This window comes from Leucoraja erinacea, chromosome 7 (genome assembly GCF_028641065.1).
Source record: "Leucoraja erinacea ecotype New England chromosome 7, Leri_hhj_1, whole genome shotgun sequence".
Lineage (NCBI taxonomy): Eukaryota > Metazoa > Chordata > Chondrichthyes > Rajiformes > Rajidae > Leucoraja > Leucoraja erinaceus.
Window position 1 is genome coordinate 38,940,414 of NC_073383.1, and position 13,026 is coordinate 38,953,439.

The window sequence follows — 13,026 nt, forward strand, 5'->3', positions numbered from 1 at the left end:
CCTCGAATTCGTGTTCGTGTACCTGGACGACATCCTGGTGGCCAGCCGCTCGCAGCAGGAACACTGCGCTCACCTTCGACAGCTCTGTCAGCGGCTCAGCGAGCATGGTTTGGCCATCAACCTGGACAAGTACCGTTTTGGGGTCAACGAAATTGACTTTCTCGGCCACCGCGTGACTGCGCAAGGCGCGGTTCCCCTGCCTGACAGGGTTGATGCCATCCGTCGGTTTCCCCGCCCACGCTCGGTGCGTGGCCTGCAGGAATTTGTCGGCATGGTGGCATTCTACCATCGTTTCGTGCCATCCACGGCCCACATCATGCGGCTCCTGTATCAACTTCTGGCGGGTGGGCAGCAGAAGAGCGTTGAGTGGACCCACGAGGCGGAGGCAGCTTTCGAAGTCGCGAAGGAGGCCCTTGCTCGGGCCATGCTGCTGGTGCACCCGCGGGAAGATGCCCCGACTGCTCTCACTGTGGACGCCTCGGAGTCGGCAGTTGGTGCTGTACTGGAGCAGCTGACGGGCGGAGTTTGGCGGCCTCTGGCCTTCTTCAGTCGGCACCTCAACCGCGCGCAGACCAAGTACAGCGCGTTCGATCGTGAGCTCCTGGCTCTGTACCTGGCTGTGCGCCATTTTCGTTACTTCCTGGAGGGCCGCCCGTTCACCGCCTACACCGACCATAAGCCGCTCACTTTCGCCCTGCAGAAGGTTTCCGACCCCTGGTCCGCACTTCAGCAGCGGCAGTTGGCTAACATCTCCGAATACACCACAGCCATCCGCTACGTCAAGGGGAAAGAGAACCGGGTGGCTGACGTATTGCCCCGCCCTGCTATAAATGCCGTGTTCGAGGTGGCGCCCGGAATGGACTATTCTGCTCTGGCGGCGGCACAGCTCACGGACGACGAGGTGCCCACCTACCGGGCTGCCGTCTCCGGCCTCCATCTTGAGGATGTCCCTCTCGGTCCTGGGGGTGTCACAATCCTGTGCGATGTGTCGTCCGGTCAGCCGCGCCCCATCGTCCCTGCCACCTGGCGCCGGAGAGTGTTCGAGGTCATCCACGGACTGGCTCACCCATCAATCCGGGCGACAACGGCACTGGTGGCAGCTCGCTTCATGTGGCACGGTCTGCGCAAGCAAGTTGCCCATTGGGCTCGCACCTGCATCCCGTGCCAGACGGCAAAAATCCAGCGCCATGTCCGCGCACCTCTCCAGGAGTTCGGTCTACCTCACCGGCGGTTCGACCATCTCCACGTGGACATTGTGGGGCCCCTTCCACCGTCCCGGGGCATCACCCACCTTTTGACCATGGTGGACCGCTTCACGCGGTGGCCAGAGGCCATTCCGTTGGCTGACACCTCATCGGCTACGTGTGCTCGTGCGTTGTCCGCGCACTGGATTGCTCGCTTCGGGGTGCCGGCGAACATCTCCTCCGACCGGGGGCCGCAGTTCACCTCCGAGCTGTGGTCAGCCATGGCTCGCTTGCTGGGGGTGCAGCTGCACCACACCACGGCTTACCACCCGCAGGCTAACGGTCTGGTGGAGAGGTTCCACCGGCAGCTGAAGGTGGCATTGAAGGCACGACTCACCGGCCCGGACTGGATGGACGAGTTGCCGTGGGTCATGCTGGGCATCCGGACCGCTCCCAAAGAGGACTTGGCCTCATCATCGGCGGAGCTGGTGTACGGGTCGACACTCACAGTGCCCAGGGAGTTCGTGCCGTCGGCGCCGGAGCAGCAGGAAACGCCCTCCTCCACCCTTCAACGCCTTCGCGAGCGAGTTGGCAGGCTCGCACCCGTCCCGACGTCCCGCCATGGGACATTTCGCCCACACGTGCCAATGGCCCTCACGGACTGCCCATACGTCTTCCTGCGCCGTGATGCCCACCGGACGCCACTCCAGAGGCCGTACGAGGGCCTGTTCCGGGTGCTGGAACATGGGCAGTCGACTTTTGTTCTGGACATGGGGGGCCGGCCGGAGGCCGTGTCGATTGACCGTTTAAAGCAGGCATTGACCAGCCGGTGCTGGTTGCTCAACCTCGGCCCCGAGGGCGCCCCCCCCTCACGACTCCCTCCACCTGTCACTCCACCTGTCCTCCCGCCGGTCCCTTGACCTGTCCCTCCACCTATGCCCCCGCAAGCCCCGGGATCTGCTGACTTCCGCACGCCGGCCGGGTCGTGCGCCCGCCGGTGCGTTTTGTGCCTCTGGTTCTGGGGGGGGGGGGTCCTGTGGCGGCTCCTAAGGGTCGTGCCATTATACTGCCGAACCCCTTGGCACAGGAGTGGTGCAGTCCGGAGGCGGTCCTTAGCCGGAGGGTATAAAAGGCAGGGTTTGGGTGCCATCTTCCCCTGGTTTCGTCTTCCCCTGAACCGGGAGGAATTAAAGTAAAGTGCTTCTCAAACTTCGGACTACTTGCCTCATTTTGAGACCCACACACTACATTATATGCATTTTTCTCATTTGTGTCAACAAAAATCTCTCCTTCAAACTCAATGCATACCTGATCAATTCTATTGGATGCATCAGAAATTCTCCCTGCAAACTCTCCAATTTCACCGGAGGGAGAAGCGTACCAGCTTTAGTGTCCTCACCCTGGCCAAAATTCCAGCATTGAGCCCCTAGTTATTTCCTGTTAGCCACACTGCTTGCATGCCTGACTGCAGACATCCGAAACAGCACGTGGAATAGAGCGCCTGTCACGGGTAGAGTTTGCCAGCAGGCAGATGATGTGCTCAAAGCTTCCTTGAAAAAGCTTCCTTGTACTCCTGGATACCTTCAACCCATGACCATGCAAAGTGGAGATGGACTGTTCAGGATGGTATTACAAACTACCCACCTGCCCCATCAGCCAACATCTGCATTACCTGTGGAAGTGTCTGTGGATTCCACTTTAGTCTCATCAGCCACTTGAACCCATTAATTTCCAAGGTACTGCCTACTAAACAGTATCCCAGTTATTTTTGAGACGCATTCTAATGGTCTAACTGTCTGTGGTTGCAAATCAGAGTACCTCCTTCAGTGCTGCACTAAGTGTGGGATATCTGAACTTGCGGCCTGCAGACATTATCACTGCCTACATCATTGGCTGAATCTCTGCTGATATTGTTCATCCCTTTGTTTTGTTTATTCATTCCTATGAAGTGGGAGTCACTAGAAAGCAACTATTACCCATCCCTCGCCCCCCCCCCCCTGAGCCCTTGAAAAAGTCAGATGTGGATAATTTCAGAGAGCAGTGAAGAGTTAAGAACAATGGCATGAAGTCACGTGCACACAAGCCAGATGGGATTGGAATTTCCTTCCTTATAAGTGAACTAGTTGGATATTTGCAACAGGGTAATTTACAGTCTTCAACTTACTACTGCCATTCTTTGTTTTAAAACTAGAATCCACATTCTCAAACTGGCACAATGAAATCAATCTTCTCCCTATTATTGAACAGGACCTATAACTACTGCACCACTGTGCTCAGGTATTGTTTTCTCGTCGGCAGTCTTCGAATCTCCTTCTGACCTTCTCCTGCTTGAGAATATTCATGAAAAGAATATGAAAAAGATTTTAAACCACAATTCACATTCATTCTATTAAGTGTATATAAAGAGAGCCCTTCCCCTTTGAAGAGTCAATATTCAGTACATACAAGAGGCCAGTGAAATCCCGAGTGCATTTAATATTGAAGATTTTAATAACTACCTTAATCTTTTCCGTTTTAATATCAACTGTGGTTTTGCTTCTACAAATGCTTTCCTTTTAGGATTTAGCAGTCCCAAAGCTGCCAGTCATTTCACACATGATGTGGCTTTGAATCTTTTTGATCTCCCGCTGAGAAAATGTAAGCTTTCAGCAGCTCCATCTGGGCACCATTAGGAAGGAAAAAGGAGAGCGATTACCAAAAAGGAAAAATGCTGCAAGCAAATAGAGGGGCCCACTTAAAATCAAGAGATAAACCATGTGTTGCAACCCGACCTGGAGCAAAAGCAAAGAACGGACTTACAAACAACTCTGGCATACTCAGAAGTTACAGGAAGTTGGGGAACACGCCACATGAAGTTGTGCACCCTCGGCCCTCTGCTGATGAGATTGGGGTTATATACAACGCCTCCAGGAGCTTCTTCCAGACTATACAAATTAACACAGACAATTAAACTGGCTGAGTGGTTGACACACTCACTTTGAGTCAGACCCTGTGAGTTAAGGCCCTTTCTAGATACTTTAATACATGGCAGACACTCCAGGCAAAGTTAGAGTGAGCGACACACGGCCTGAGATGCTATAATTCCTTTGATTCTTTAAAGGATGCAAAATCTTTAGCTGACTGAAACATCACAGTCCACTGGCACTATTTCAAAGAAGGGTAGTAGAGTTCTCCCTGACCTGGACAATATTTACTAACAGCCCTAGAGTAGTTTATCTGGTTAGATTAATGTATGCATTTGTAAAATGTACATTAATTTATCTGCTATGTTTCCTGCATTGTATTACTTTAGAAGTAACTCTTCGGTTCCTGGGGTTTCTGAGCCATCCTGAGATTGTGAGGGGTGCTGTGGAAATGTAAATATTCCTTTATGTGAGGAGGTTCAGTGTTTTGAAAATAATGCAATCAGGCAATTCCTTCCTGTGATGAAGCTAATTAATTCAGTAGATGTATCTCTGGAGACAGAAAGGTTAAAGAATAGCAAGAGGAGATTTGTGTCGACTTCGGGGTTAACAATAAAAAAAATTCTTATTAGGAAATAAGTAAAAGTACAATTTTACTTTGGAATTGTACTTACTTAGTCAGAAGGGTCCCGACTGGAAACATGACCCTAACAGAACTGATGTGCAGAGGGATCTTGGTGCCCATTCCATAGCTCCCTAAAAGTGAAAACACAAGTAGAGAGAATGGTAAAGAGAGCATATGGTATGCTTGCCTTCATTGGTTGGTGCATGCAGTATAAGAGTCAGGAAGACATGGTACAGCTCTATAAGATTTTCATTAGGCCGCATTTGGAGTATTGCATGCGGTTCTGGTCATCCATCACAGGAAGGATGTAAAGAATTTAAAAAGGGTGTGGAAGAGGTATACCAGAATGTTGCCTGGATAATGTAGTATTAGCTACAAGGAGAGGTTGAACAAATTCAAATTGTTTTCACGGCAATGCCAGAGGTTGAGGGGAGACCTAATCGAAGTATACACAGTTATGAGAGTCAAGAATAGAGTCGACAGGCAGAAACGTTTACCCTTGCTGGAAGTGTCAAAGATTATTGAAGGCTGAAGGTCTGTTTTTGTGCTGTAGTTTTCTATGTTCTATGTCTATATTCCCTCAAGGTGACAGAGAACATGAGTCAACATGACTGGGACCTCTGTCCCAGAGATGGTCACTGATCTCCCATTCAATAGTGACACAGGCTTGAGTGGTTACATAAAAGACACAAAGTGCTGGTGTAACTTAGCGGGCCAGACAGCATCTCCATCTCTGGAGAATAAGGATGGGTGACGTTTTGGATCGGGACCCTTCTTCATGTCTTTCTATAAAATAGTCAGTGCCAATATTTAAAATGCAGATAATTAGGATTTGTTCTGAAGTAATTTACATCAGCCTCAGTAGTTCAACAAAGAATGAACAAAAGATAAGGTTGAAAGAGCTCTGTTCCCAACATTCTGTTGAGGAATGCCAGGAAGAACTTTTTGGAATTTTTTAAAATCTATTTCTTTCTGACTTCAATTTATTTAATTTATTTTCAAAGGTAACCAGTACATTCAACGGCACTTCATTGTTGTAAAATCAATATGCTAAATAAATATGAACATTAGCATCTTATTTGGTAAAGGTCAGTTCTGCTGATCTTCATGGGATCTGACAGAAGTGACAGCTCAAGATTGATACAGGAGGGTAGATGGAAGGGGATCTGACCAGAACACCAACAGTTCTTTAAAGGATAGGGTTCACTTCAACTATCTTGGATCACACAGGAAGAACAATTCATCAGATTCAATCGAGAATGGATAAAAGGGCAATTCATTTCAAATCATTTGGATTTACTGAGTTAGCAGGAAGCCTTTCACAGACTCATCAATCAAAAATTGAGAGAGATTAAGATCTGAATTTGAAGTCTTGACTTAATGTGAAAATTAAACATGAACTATTTTAGTGAAAGTTTGTCCTGAACAGTAACACTTCTGCTCAACATTCAGTATAAGAGCCAAATATAAACCAACTGCAAACTGTGCAGTTTAGAAATGATGTACTTTCTAAATTCAGAACCTGCGGGGTTAAACTGTACTTCAGATGTTTAAAACAGCACAGCTGCTGCTAATCAGTGTTGTGTATTTTTTAATCAGTGAAATCAGTTTGATCTGGGGTATTTCCTTCACTAAATAGGTTATATTATTTGGTGACCACACCTACTGCTGACCAGTGTAACATGATGTATAGCTTAACAGCAGACTCTTCCATCAAAGTGGAAAGAAATTCCATGCCGTTCACCACAATTTTAGGTGAGATGCCCATTCACCCAGAGCCAACGCCATGGGAATGGTAAAAGATTCAGTTCAGCAACTCTGGCTGATTGTGTCTTTAGACTTTAGATTCTAGATACAGCCCGGAAGCAGGCCCCTCTGCCCGCCGAGTCCAGCAATCATTCTGTACACTCGCATTATCCTACACATTGGGGACAATTTACAATTTTTACCAAAGCCAATTAACCTACAAACCTGTATGTTTTTGGAGTGTGGGAGGAAACCGGAGCACCCAGAGAAAACCCATGCAGTCACAGTGAGAACATACAAACTCTGTACAGACATCACCCGTGGTCAGGATTGAACCTTGGTCTTTGGCGCTGTAAGGTAGTAACTCTACCGATGCTGCCCTTATGGTACATCCTCCTGTTTTTAGCCATCTTCAATCCAATGCTATCACTATTGGTTTCCCTACCGTTGTTGAGCTCTGTCTTCCCAACGAGAATGCTGTTATTTTTCCCTCTCTTGGAGCAATGTCCTGGATTATGATATATACTTCAGGACAATTATAAAAGTTTGGTGTGCAAAATGATGAATCATATGCAGAACTGAGAGAAAGCTTCAAAATACTTGTCACCATGCAGTAGGTAAGATCTTAATCTAAGGACATACCTGCTTGCTTGTTCTGTAAAAGATCCCAGTGCTCCACGTGAAGCAGTTTTGCAAGTGTCTTCACAACGATATCTACTCTACAAAGACAGAAGTAGAGAACAAGAGAACAAAAAAGATTATTCTCCCTATGGCTGTGTTTAGACCAGACGTAACCATTCTGCATTAAAACAAATTCATCAGTTGGAGCACTGCTAGCTCGTATATGGTTTGGTGGCATTTGTGTATAGATGACTTACTTGGATAGCAAACAAAGCAGAATTTTTTTACTGTACTGCAGTACACATGACAATAATTAACCAAAGTTAATTTCAGATGTTTATAAGGAGTGGAACAGTTGCATCTGCTGATTCAGGAGAGTGCTGGTTCAAAGCTCCACTGCAGAACATGATGTGGGAGGTAAATTCAGCCCCAGTCCAGCACCCAATTCAGGTCATTCATTCAAAGCTCAACTCCACAATTCAGATTCAAAATTCTGAAGTAAATCCATATCCTACTCCAGAGACTGATTAAAGAAACTGAGCGGAATAGATTGGGTAGATGCACAGAGTCTCCTAGCCCAGGGTAGGGGGATCGATGGCCAGAGGACATGTCTTTAAGGTGAAGGGGAAAAGATTTAATAGGAATCTGAGGGGTAACTTTTTCACACAAAGCATGGTGGGTGTATGGAACAAACTGTCAGAGGATGGTGTATGGAACAAACTGCTAGTTGAGGCAGAGATTATCCCAGCATTTAAGAAACAATTAGACAGGTACCTGGATAGGACAGGTTCCGCGGGATATGAACCAAACACACACGGGACTAGCGTAGCTGTGACATGTTGGCTGGTATGGGCAAGTAGGGCTGAAGGGCCTGTTTCCACACTGTATGACTATATGATTCTACGTTGAGGGTCCATTGTTCATCCTAGAGATTGTTAGTCCAAAGCCACATCCTGACTACGGGTTCTGTCTGTACTGAGTTTGTACATGCCCTTTGTGACCATGTGGGTTTTCTCTGGGTGCTCCGCTTTACTCCCACACTCCAAAGACATACAGGTTTGTAGGTTAATTGGCTTCGATAAGTTGCAAAGTGTGTAGGTTAGTGTACTAGGTGACTGCTGGTCGGTGGGAACACGGTGGGCCAAAGGGCCTGTTTCTGTGCTCTAAGTCTAAAATCTAAATCTCCTGATCGCCAATACCTCTCCAATCATCTGTACTACTTTCACTATTCAACATTCCTACAGCTCCATAATTACTCATTTCATCTAGCTGTTTACCAATCTGACCTCCCATTGTTTACCAATCCCCCTCTCCCTCTATGTTAACTACCTTCCCTACATTTACCTTGTCACCAATGATAGTTTTCATTACCAATCGTATCTCTATCTGCTACAAATGATTCCCCAGGTGTGCATGTGTAAATGCCATGCATGAGATTTTGAACCTCATCCATTCCTGCATTTCCCTGCAATATGTACTTGTATGAAATATTTATTGACCTCCACAAACTGGCTGATTAAATTGGTTTGGCAGATACCAAAGTGTTTCCAGGAAAAGAAAGAACATCCTCTTGTCTAATCCTCTTGTATTGGGCTTCTCAGCATAGTGGTTTCTTCATTTCTCTCCTAACACATTGCTGATAATGCTCGTAGTCTCCAACGATAGAAGCATTGTTATTTCAAATTCAGTTTCCCAAATCCATTTGGATCCATGCTGGACCAAAGCCAAGATTTTCAATATGCTCTGCTTTGATCTTATGTAATCAGATTCTATGTGTAGTTGGCAGAGTGAGCTGTGGCTTGAAGTAATTTTACTTCGGAGTCACGTGAGTTCAGGCACTCCCTTCACAGTGCCTTGTGCACTGCCCATTGCTTCCTCCTTATCTGAGGGTAGCTTTGGTGACCAGGACTGGGCTGGTCAAGAAGAGTCCTGGCTGAAGATCTCGGGAGTGCAAGGGGTGCAGGAACAGGAAGAGCTGCTAGGTGTGATGGACCGCTATGTGGCAACCCCACGTGCAGGAGGCCGTTAAATGCCAAACCAACGGCCAGCATTGACCACCTCTCCAACAGGCCCCTACAGGAGAGGTGGTTAATGAGGCCTTAGAAACGTATACAGCTCCAGAGAACTGTGAGTCCCTTAAAGTGCCGGCTGTAAACAGCCAAAAGTGGGGGCACGTTGGGGCAAATATTCGGAAACAGGAGCTAAAACTGCAGCAGATCCTCAGGCTCTTGACGTCAGCCATCACATCGTTTGCTCGTTCCGTGGACAAATACGGAGATGATCACAACCTTCGTAAGCAAATCATAAGACCTGCCGTAAAATCCTAAATTTGCGGGGTTGTGCATACCCCAGCCACTGAGCCAGACCCACTGCACTTTGGCAAAAACCTCACAAAGCATATGAAGGATATGGAAGAGGCCTTAAAAAACTTTCGGTCTCATGAGGGCAGGCCCCGGGACGAGCAAATCAAAAACAATAATTCCTAAGCAGCAGCACCCCATCGCGTCCATCAGTCGATCTCTACCATATGGGACTGGTGTAAAGCTTGGGGTCCGCATTCTATCACCGGAAGTCTTCTTTAGACCAGGGCCCAGAGCGGACCCCATGGAAAATGCGCCACCCCCCAATGTCACCGCCACATCAGACAACGTGCAAGACTCGTTGGACCGGCAGGAAACAGAAGAATACCCATAACCATGGAGGTAGGTGGGTCTGGTTCCTACCAGCGTACAGAGAATAGGGGCTTAATACTAACAGGGGGGAGATTACACCTGTTTAAAGAAGCACGAGAGTCTATCACGAGTGATCAGTATATACTCAATGGCATTAGTGAATACAAATACAATTCATACTGGAAAAATTGCCACCAGTTCAACATTCATCCCAGAGGGTATTTTCCTCTCTCCGTTAAAGAAATGAGAGGGACAAGCTGAACTGGTGAGACTAATTACAAAGGGTATCATGGGAAAACATGAACCCTTGGAATTCGTATCAAATATATTCACTAAACCCAAAAAAGATGGTGGATGTCGTATCATCATTGACTTAACTTCACTAAATATGTTTGTTAAGTATATACATTTCAAAATGGAAATGGTTGTTACTGCCAAACAACTAATTTCCAAAGGATACTTCATGGCAAGCATTGATCTTAAAGATGTTTACTATTTAGTACCATTCACAAGGATCATCGCAGATACCTGAAATTTACCTGAATGGGGCAGCTATGGCAGTTTAAAGCGTTACCCAATGGATTCACATCAGCCCAAGATTATTCACCAAGATACTAAAACCAGCTCTGGCAATATTCAGAAGACAAAAACATATTGGCATGGCATATCTTGATGATATCTTAAACAATAGGCAAGACCATGGAATTGACTGTTAGCTGTATCAGCTACCAAACAGTTATTCGAAACCCTGGGATTGTCTTACATCCAGATAAATCTAAGTTGAAGCCATCCACAATCATGGACTACTTGGGCTTCACAATTAATTCAGTCTACGTGACTATAACATTGCCAAGAGACAAAACAGTTGAATTGGCACAATCATGCATTTAATGGTCAACGAACTACCAACTATTCGACAAGTAACAGAGTAATTGTATTGTACTTCCGGTGGCGCTGGTGCCAGCAGCCTCCACCTACAGCCCGGTATCTTTTTGTTTTTTTGTTTATTTAGTTATGTAAAAGTGTGTTTTTTTGTGGTTTTTTTGTGTTTTTATGTGGGGGAAGAGGGCACGGTGCGGGGGATACTGTCCTTCAGCCGCTTCCTGGTGAGGACGCGACTATTATTCGAGTCGCGTCCTCCCCCCCCCCCCCACAGCGGCCTACCTGCCTGGATTGGCGCGGCCTTTCCTGCCGGGATCGACCGGAGCTGCAGCAGCGGCGGGACAGCGCTGGAACATCGCGGGGCTGGTGATGCCTTACCGGGGGTCGCCGTTTGGAGCCCGGAGTGCTGGACCTGCTGCACCAACATCATGGAGCTGTGGTTTGCGGAGCTCCCAACGCGGGCGGCACTGATGGACAGCGCGGGGTCCTGCGACTCTGCCCGGCTCGACCTGTGGACTCGGGAGCTGCGGACTCCGGCTGCGGGAGGCGGCTGATCAGAAGGTCCGGGCCGCTGAGGAGGAGGCTGCTCACCGTCGGGGTTCGGCGTCGGCGTCCCACCAGCCCGGCGTGAGGGCCTGAACATCGGGCCACCCGGGGCGGCGACTGCGGGTGCTTGGAAGGCCCCGTCCACGGATGAACACGGAGGGGAGGCTGGCTGGACTATGGTGCCGTCCTCACCTGGGTGCCATTTATGTTATGTTGTGTCGTGGACTTCTGTATTTGTGCTTTTTTTTAAAATTTTAATTCAATTTCAATTTTATTTTTAATATGTTTTATTATTTATTTATTATTTATTTTATAATTTCTTTGTGATTTTTTTTAATGATACTGCCTGTAAGGAAAATTCATTTCGTTGTCTCAAATTGAGACAATGACAATAAATTGAATACAATACAATACAATACAATAATTGGAAAAATGGTAGCAGCATTTCTGGCTACACAATTCGGACCTTTGCACTGTCAAACCTTACAAAGAGCAAAGGTACAGGCACCAAAACGACATACAGGTCATTATGATCGTGGCTGCCAGATGAGTAACTCTTAAAACATTTTTTCCAGTGCAGTTCAGAAGCCTGTGGAGAGGATAGGTTAGGCAGCAGTATACAAACTGAAGCAGAAAGACAATAGTATTTAAAATACATTTTTATCAGAGCGCATTACATGATAAGAATGAAAAGGATAACAAACTATTAAATTGTTTTGTTAATCCATTTCAGCTTCATACTGGAATCAGGAATGGAGCAACATACTATTGCAATCAATGTAAAGATTCCCAAAGCCATTTTCATTTTCCTCCCCCTCCCTGTAGGTACTAACTCACTTGGAATGATGATTCTGGCACGGGAAGTTGTGTAGTTCTGGAAGACATCACATAGAAGATGCCAGATCCTGATTCTCAAACTCCTCAAGCACCCAATACGCACATCCCACACACTCTCATCCATCCCAACCATTTCCTCTCTCTTTCAATTTCACAAACACTCTACCTCTCTCGTCAGAGCAATAAATATAACTCTCCTTTTTTCCACAAGCATTCATAATTCAAATTAGTGACTGCCTCAGATGAAGAATGTTTTCTCCCACTATCACATAACCATTTCTTTTCTTCCTTAAGTCATGACAGTGAAATGAATATCATTCAAAAATTGTTACACTCTCATTTTGCTCTGGTCTAAAATCTAATTAATACTTTGCAAAAAAAAGTCTGTGAACATAGCTTAACACCGCATCAAATGTTGGGATATATCAGTGAGTTGGCTGCCAGCAACATTTATCATTACTCCGATATTGTACTGAAGGATTTACATGTTGCATGTGTATCACAGTAGTGGAAAAAATTCTAATATGGTTTCATTTTGTTTCCCCAGCAATGAGAATCGGCAGGAAAGTGAAGTACAAATGAGTCCACATTTATCTAAACTTTTCTTTGAGTTGCTTTTCTGTCATAATCAAATGGGAAAATAGGCCTTATTTATCCAAATTTACTTTATGGCCTTATATCCAGTGATTGTTCCTAATAAGTACATAGCTGCTCTATTAAAGCAATGTGAAGAGGCCAAAATAATGTTTATAGTCACATTCAAATGGAAGCTTCTCTCAATGCCAAATTTAACGGTTTAAGGCAGAAGCAGCATACTATAAGACCATATCAAAACTACCTGGGTTCATAATAAATGGCATCAGTCCTTCAGTTGGCCAAAATTAATCCCTCGGACAATATCATCAAAATTATCACCTTGTTTGTGGGATCTCCCTGTTGGTAAATAGGTTGCTGTTTTGCCTTCTGCACAGTGTTACATTCTTTATTTGGACAAAGACCCAAACTATCTG

At 46.2% G+C, this 13,026-nt stretch overlaps 1 long non-coding RNA gene across 1 annotated transcript; it reads right to left on the bottom strand.

Annotated features, from left to right (window-relative positions):
* Positions 1-3,700: 3,700 nt before the first annotated feature.
* Positions 3,701-10,429, bottom strand: LOC129698898 (uncharacterized). Its single transcript, XR_008723745.1, has 3 exons — positions 7,101-10,429; positions 4,762-4,843; positions 3,701-3,842 (listed from the first exon to the last, which is right to left on the bottom strand). It is a non-coding gene; the product is annotated as an uncharacterized LOC129698898 (long non-coding RNA).
* Positions 10,430-13,026: the final 2,597 nt, after the last annotated feature.